Source organism: Suricata suricatta, chromosome 15, assembly GCF_006229205.1.
Source record: "Suricata suricatta isolate VVHF042 chromosome 15, meerkat_22Aug2017_6uvM2_HiC, whole genome shotgun sequence".
NCBI classification, from domain to species: domain Eukaryota; kingdom Metazoa; phylum Chordata; class Mammalia; order Carnivora; family Herpestidae; genus Suricata; species Suricata suricatta.
The window spans coordinates 71,902,359-71,910,353 of NC_043714.1; positions in this window are offsets into that span (position 1 = coordinate 71,902,359).

Below are 7,995 nucleotides of genomic sequence, written 5' to 3' on the forward strand. Positions count from 1 at the left end.
AATCAATCTCAATATTAGATATTGATATTCACAATTAAGGAAACTGAGGCAGAGAACAGTTAAAGTCAGTGGTCTTGACTTTGCAGAAATGCAAAGACGCTTTCGTGCTAAAAAAGAAAGAAAAGAGAGGAAAAGAGAAGTTGTCCCTTGTTGAAGGAGTTGATGGGTTGAGCTCCAAAGTTTGTGCTCTTGCCACTAAGGCTCTGAGCCACAAGCCCTTCTTTCACTTAAATCAAACAACAACGCCTTCTAATCAGCACTGACAAGAAGCATCACTGCATTGCTTAGGGTAACAAACCCCACTGCACATGTGGCTTCAAATTTGCTAACCCTTAAGGAATTGGGGCCATCTGTGAAATTCAGTCTCCCAAACTAGTTCTCTCCCAGACTTCCTCATTCCTGAGAGCCTTTCAAAGACAAAAGGTGGATGGAAACCACTTGCATTCACTGAGAAACTATTTTGTGCCTGAAGGAATGTCCAAAGTGGGAATGAGTAGCCCCATTTCACAGGCGAGAAGAGGAAGAAAGACTCAGGGACAGGCAGCATAACTTGGCGAAGTCACACATTCGAGCTAGTCAGGGGAGGCGTGGGATTTCATTTCCAGTCTGCTGGACCTTCGTTGGTGGTCAAGAAGTATTGGCAGAGTTTTGTTTTGTCCGTAAGATTAAAAAAGAAAATCAAAGCATTTTCAGGCTATAGAATGTCCAACGGTGGATCTCAGTGACTTATGTCAATGAATGGACTTCTCGATTTTGCTGACATAATCATTTTCTATCTTTTATTCCTGGACAAACAGCTAATTTTGATTTGCTCTCAGCCCCCAAGGGAGAACAGTGTCTCAGACCAGTACTGAGGAGGTCGATTAGCCAAAATTTGTTTACAGGACTGAGATTATTCCGCTTAAGAAACCTTGCTAAAGCACCTACTATGTGCCGGGTGCTGTTTTCAGCACATTCAAATATTAACTAACTTTTTCCTCTGAATAATCAGATGAGGTAGGTGCACTGTAATCCCTTTTTACAAGGGAGGAAGACAAAACCAAGAAGCGTTAGCAGCTCAAGGTCACGCAGCTAGAGAGGAGTGCTCTACAGATGATGAACTTCACCACCACTGCAGAGCAGAGCCCAGGTATTTCTTGGTGGAAGCATGGGTAGGGCAGTGGCTTCTGGGCTAACTTTCCGCTCCCTGAGGACAGGGGGCCACCTCTCATGAGCCCTGTCATATACTTCCTTCACGCTCAGATATTCAACACATTAGTTCCTCTTGTATCCACCTGACCAGGGTAAAGGAGGGGACGTTCCCACATCCTGTCTTAGGATTTTATTCCTAGAAAGGTTTTTGTGAGTGCCTGTTAGAGTTCGGTAGTACTAGTGATGATAACTGGATGGTGCCTCTGGCCCGGGCTGTCACGGACTGACCAAGTGTCCATTGGTCCCTATTCGTCACTGAGGAAGTCCACTTTTGTTGGTGGGGTCAACGTGCCCGGGTAAAACACTATATTTGCCAGCTCCACCCTGGGCAAAGGGCGGCTGTGTGTGATACACTTCCAGCTAACGGTACCTATGCAAGAGCCGTTAGATAGAGCTTCTGATAAAACTTAACAGATGAGCTGATTCGACAGGTAATGATGATTTGCCTTTAGCTCTTCCTCTCCCTCACTTTTCCTGCCTGGAATGAGGTCAGGTGCCCAGGGAGAAACGGGGACATCTTATCTTGACACCCTACGGCGGGTGAAGGAGAAAGACTGAAGGGGTCTGGCATACCTCTGCACCAGTCCTGGGCAGCCTATTTTGGCCTCCGTGTGGAGTGACCCAGAGCACATTTGCTTTGTTGAGCACTGACAGCTGGATTTTCTCTTTCATGTCCCCAAGACTCTCACGGCTGTGTTTGGGGCCTCAGCTGGTGGCCCGAGGACTGTGGAGCACTGTGCACGGATCACGATGATTTGTACATCTCGGATGCTGCAGCTTTGTGGGGCTCCTCCCAGTGAGAGTGGTTTGGAAATTTTGAGGGAACGGATTCCCAAGCCATGATTTACCAGCCGAAGCTCGAACCTCCCCACATACTCCACGCCCCAGCTGCCATTCGAGGCTGGATAGGGTGGATCAAGAGTGCCTGAATATATCTGGTGCTCTGGTCTCCTCCCCTGTCACCAGCAAGCAGGGGGTGTGGAGGTGTGGCACATTCAGTCGGTGGGAATCCAGACAGGGTAGTGATGAGGGCTGTGACTATGGGGAGACTAGTGCTGTGTTGTACAGAACCCGAAGAATAAAATCCACCGAGATGCACAGAAGGACTGTGGGTTACTGCCAACAGTCCACTTCCGGTTCTCATGCAATTCAGTGGACACGGCTCACAGTCTCAACCTCATGTCTGTTCTTCTCTGCAGCCATTTCGTTAAGACCAGCTCCTCAGTTTTTACCTACAGAAAAGCACAGGTGCACGCTGGCAGTTTTGTATGTGACCTGGACGTGTCTACCCTGCAGTGGACTCTGCAAAGGTCATCACCCCCGTGAGGGCTGCTTGGACACTACCTTGACACTTCTGAAAATGTTTCATTTGATCATCGTGCTGACCTCAGACATGTGCAGGGTTATTGTGAAGTATTCCGCTAAGGGAGGCGGGATGGATCTGTATGCGTCTCTATGCGTCCTGATGGGAAAGAGTGGGTTCGGAGATGGATGCGGATCTTTTTACGACCCTGACAATAATATTTCACATTTCAACAGTGACTTTCATATCTTACAAAGCACCAGAGGTTGTGATAATTTGATGCATTGTTGAAATATAGCGAGTGCATTGGCCGTCCAGCATCACATATCACCTTTTAGTCCAGGAAGCAGAGAGAGAGAGGGCTGCTGCCGTGCAGAGGGAAATAATAAAACACGCTACTATGGTGGTTAGATCTGGGAGCTCAGAGCACTTTTTTAGGGTTTTCTCTGCAAATCTTTATTGTTCTCATCAGATCTCAATAAACTGGGAAGAGAACAACATCTCGTGGCCTCTCCTTTTACAAGCTCAGAAACGGAGGCAGAGAAATATTTGGATTTGGGGAAGAACACCAAGTCCGGCAGTGATGGGGTCCATCCAGGGCTGACCTGGCTGGTCTGTAACCACCTGACTGGTCATGACACGCTGACCCAGGATGAGAGAATTTTTGTTGTTTTCCATTACTGTTTCCTTGAGTGTTTACCGTTGAAACAGAGACAGGGTTGGCATGGAGAAACCTCCCTCCTTTAAGCTTTCCTAGTCCCTTGGGCTCTCCCCCATCCCATGTCCTTCCTTTCTCTTCCTTCTCCTATCTTCTTCCTTCCTCACATTTTCCCTTCCTTCTCCTCTTTTTCTTTACCTTTCCATGTTTCATTCGTTCGCCTAAAGATAATACTGTGCTCTCCTCTCTTCTGGGAAGGAGTTCACTCCTCTTTGGAAACCCCCTTTCCGTGGCTACCAGGTCCAACCCTAGCGGTTAGTAACCTCAAGCCACTGAACTTTGGGGCATGCACTTCCGCATTTGCCCACTAGGGGGCGAGTGCGCGATACTGTGGTTTTAATAGCGGCCGCCAGACTGGCGGGAGGGCTCCCTTCCTGTTGAGAAAGAGTCCGCCGGAGCGACTGGAGTTTTCCGTCTACTAAAAGGCAGGCAAGAGGGAATAGACTTGTGGGGAACGTGGATATAGAGACAGATAGGTGTCCTCAGTATGTGGGTGAGCTGAAAGGTGCCATTCCATCTATCCTAGACATGGGTGGAGCGCATGTGTGTGTGTACGTGTCTGCGCGTGTCCAGTTTTCCACTTACTACCTTTGGGTCACTGTTCCGGGCAACAGTTTCTTCACCTCTAAATAGTAGTGACTTGTGAGATGGCTGATCTCCGTGGCTCCTTCCAGCTGTGTTTCTGTACGTTGAATGCAGGAGGTTTGGGGAGGCCGGTTGAGTGAAAAAGGACAGCAGCCACTAACAGACCAACTGGTCCTGGTGACGGCGTTTCCTGATTTATGGCTGGGCTTTGAACTTTGGGAGGCTCCCAGCTTCGAGGAGTTTCTCCATGCCCTCCTTCTCACGTGGTAAACCCTTTTAAGTCATGCTCAGGGCTGAGAACGCATTTCCTGTAACTGTCTAGAGCCGGGGATCAGAACAAACGTTCTTGTTGCCTTTCTCCCTGACACATAAATGACTGATTTCTAGGTAAGGCTGTGCCATCCTTTGGTGCTTGTCCTACATGACAAACTCATTTGTCTCGGGCAGCTGGGAAGTGGTGCTGTCAGAGGCTGTGTTTCCGGAGAATGGACTTGAACGGGGTGTCAAGGGTTTGCTGAGTGCTGACCGCCCAGCTGGGCGCTAGTGCTGTGGGGGCAGAGGGCCCTCGGATGACCAGATCCTGATGTGAAGTGTGCCGTGTGCCCATGAGCAGGGATGGCACTTGGGCAGGAAGAGGGGGAGTCAAAAGCTTTGAGGGAGTCACTTTGTGCCCATGATAAGCCCTATGCTGCAGTTTAAGCCTTGCCGCCATCCTGGGAAGTACAGATTTCCTCTCCCGATTCCCAGAGACACGGAGCACCAGGCTTCAGCTGGCACTGTAAGCAGGAGGCCCAGGGGCCAAAGCGAGGCCTCTCTGGCTCTGGGTCCAGATTTCAACTTCACCACCCAAGGCACTGGCAGGGTCTTGGGGGGTCTGGAATGGGGTTCACCTTTCTTTTTAAAATATTTTTAATGATTATTTTTGAGAGAGAGAGAGAGAGACATGGAGCGTGAGCAGGGGAGAGGCAAAGAAAGGGACAGAGAATCTGAAGCAGGCTCCAGGCTCTGAGCTGCCAGCACAGAGCCCAACGTGGTGCTTGAACCCACGAACCATGAGATCATGATCTGAGCCGAAGTCAGATGCTTAACCAATTGAGCCACCCAGGCGCCCCTGGGGCTCACCTTTCTTAAACCGAAGGAATAGGAAGCAATATGAAACAGATGTGTCCACATTCTCAGAAACACATCCGCCCACGTTTGTGCATCCTCTGATACATGCACTTGCTGTGGCAATGTCTGACCTCCTGTGGTTAAGGTCAGAAAGGCAGGGAAGTACATGTCCACACCAGTGCGAGGGTGCAGTTGGTGGGAGCTATGTGGGGATCCTGCCAGCCAGCCATGGTGGCGGTTGGCTGAAAACTAGAGGGGCTCGGTGTGGAGCCGCAGGCAGAGCAGTTTCTGAAGGTCATGGTGACGGTGACTCTTGGTGAGGTTGGTGCTGGTGCCACTCTGTCTCTGAGGCTGGGAGGTGAATCCCTGATGTACGAGTGCCAGGAGAAGGGTAGCCAGAGTGTCTTACCAGGGCCTCCACTCGAGGCCAGACGCAAGGAATGCGGATGGAATTAGGGCCCTGGTGCCCTGGCCGGAAATGGCTTTGCAGAAGTCTGTTTGTGTGGCTAGTCCCTTGGACTCAGAGCAGTCCCCGCAGACGGCGTGTGCTCTGTGACTACTGCTGGGTACCTGGAGGTCAGAGGACCCAAGCTGGAGTGCTATCTGCAGCTGCTTGCAGAATAATCAGCACTTTTCCCAACATGGGATTTTCTTATCAGCAAAGGGATCTGAGGGTCAGGGGCCTCAGGAATGGCCTTTTCACAAAGACCAACAGAGTCTGTGGCAAGGTGGGGAGGTACCCTACAGGCAGCAGCTGTGGCCAGGTTGGTGGGTGGGGACCATTTCCTGAGCATCTCCCAAAGACATTCATCTCCTTCTTCCCGGGAGGGCCCCACGTGGGCACTCACGGTGCTGGGCACCCGCCCCCTTGGAAGGTTTTGAGAGAAGGAGGGTCTGGAGCAGAAGATTCAGTGCTTCTGCTGTCAGCTTCCCGGCACACAGCCCTCCTCCCCAGCTGCTGGCGAGACTTCTCTGCCAACCCTGCGGATGCAGGAGGGTGGAGCCAGTCCCCAGTGTCACAGGCTCAACAGGGACGGGAGGGGGAGGAAGCCTTTGGGTCCAGGGGTCTGGAATCCCTTACTGACAGCCATGGACTTTGGCAAAGTAGCAAACTGCTCTGAGCCTCGGTTTCCTCGTTTGTAAGTGGTGATAAATAGTGTCTTCCCTACAGGTTGTTGAGAAAACTTAAATGAATGAGTGAAAGAGCCCTTGACCTAGTGCCTGGCACTCAGCAAATGCTTGATGAAAGCAGCGATTCCTCAACTTAGGGGTGTTGCTCGGGCAGAGGGTCTGGATGGAAAGACCATAAAAGAGGAAGTGGTGAGGGAGAGGGTCGAGAGTCCAGCATCTGGTCCCATTCTCCCCCCCTCCCCGGGACTCACCCATGCCCAGAACTCACCTTCTCCCTCCCTGCCTTCAAAGGCAGTTGCTTGCCTGGGACTCACACCTTGCAGCCTCCGGGAGCCGGAGGTGTGTACTTTCATTCTAATGTTGAGGAGAAGACATTGCCTGGTGAGTCTTCCCAACCGCCCACCAGGTTTGCCGGCCTCACCCTGGTTTTGGAGAGTGGTCCCTGAAGCTCACACAGGGTCATCAGCCAAGGTCCTGCAGAGTCAGGGAGCAGCTGGGGCTGCCAGGGTCCTTCGCTTAGTCGGCCAGGGCAATGCATGCGGTGTCCTGGAGTGAGGCTCCCACACAGTGGTGTTTGCTAAGTGCTCCTGGGAGCTACAGCCGAGGGGAAGGAGAAATTTGGAAGAGCGGCTAAACACTTGCTGTGTGCTGGAGACTGTTTTGGGGATTTCACGAGGAGTTGCTTAGTTTCATCTTCATGGCTCTGTTATGAAATCGGTGGAATTCTCATCTCTACAGATGAGGAGACTGAGGCACAGAGAGCTCACCGCTAGTGAGCAGCAGAGCCGTAATCGCAAATCCTGGTTGTCCCGTCCCACAGGCCACACATTTAACCTGTCATCTGAGGGCCTCTTGGGAGTATAGACCAAAGAGATGCATGAAAAAGGTTCTTACTTGGATCGCTGAAATAGCACTGTAGCCAGGAGCCAAGTCAGTCTAGGGAGGAACAGGGGACGGGGTGCTTGAGCTTGAGGGCGGTGGGTGCTGGGGGCTGGGGGCTGGGACTTAGACCACCGCGGTGCTCCTCGATTTCCACTCTGCGGCTCCCGCGGAAGCCTTCCGGTGCATGGGAGGAAGATTCCACCCTAGCAGCTGGCCACAGGAGTGGCCTTCCACTGGTTTGTTACTTCAACAAACATATCTGGTATCCCTGCACCTGTCCCAAGGGCACCAGGGGTTGGGGACCCTACTCCCAAAAGGAAACTCTAGCCCTTCCCCTGAGATGCTCATGGTCTCAGGACAACAGAATTACAGCCGTGGCCTGACCGGTGAGGGGGAGGGAAGGGGGGAGGTGTGGAGGACACGGTGCCCTGACCAGCTTTGCAGAGGAAGTCTTGGAAAGCTGTCCAGGGAAGGTGACATCAAGGCCAGGACTCCGGGTGGGGGGTTGGAGGCAGAAAGGCAGGACAGACTGAGTCCTGGGCCAGCCCGCCAGGGAGACACGGACTCCACAGGCTCGGGAAACCTGAAAAGGGTCTGAGGGAGGGCTCTCTGGGGGAAGGGGGCGGAAAGGGACAGAGGACATCGGCACCCACGTGCGTCCAGAGGACACTCCCCAGGAAGGGACTGGCTCCAGCAAGCCTTCCTCTTCCTCACCCACACCGCCGGTGTATAGGAGCAGAGAACGATGAGCCGGTGGCAAGTCGGGCTGACAAAGACACCCTGAAGGGCACGCTCCTTTACGTAATCGACCTCGGGCCCCAGGGTCCCCGGGTGGGCGCCCAGGAAGGACGGCGCGCCCGCGTTCTCTCCTAGCAAATAGGAGGGGACAGCGCGGCGAGCTAAGTTAGGGAAGTCCTGGCAGCCTCGGAGAGCAGGGCGGCCCGCCCCGCCGCCTCTCCCCAGGGCCCGCAGGGGGAGCCTCTCGCCCGGCCGGGCCCCTGACCCTCCGCCGGGGAGCGCTCGCCGCGTGACCTTGGGCGAGCCGCGCGACCTCTCCGGGCCTCAGTTTCCCGGC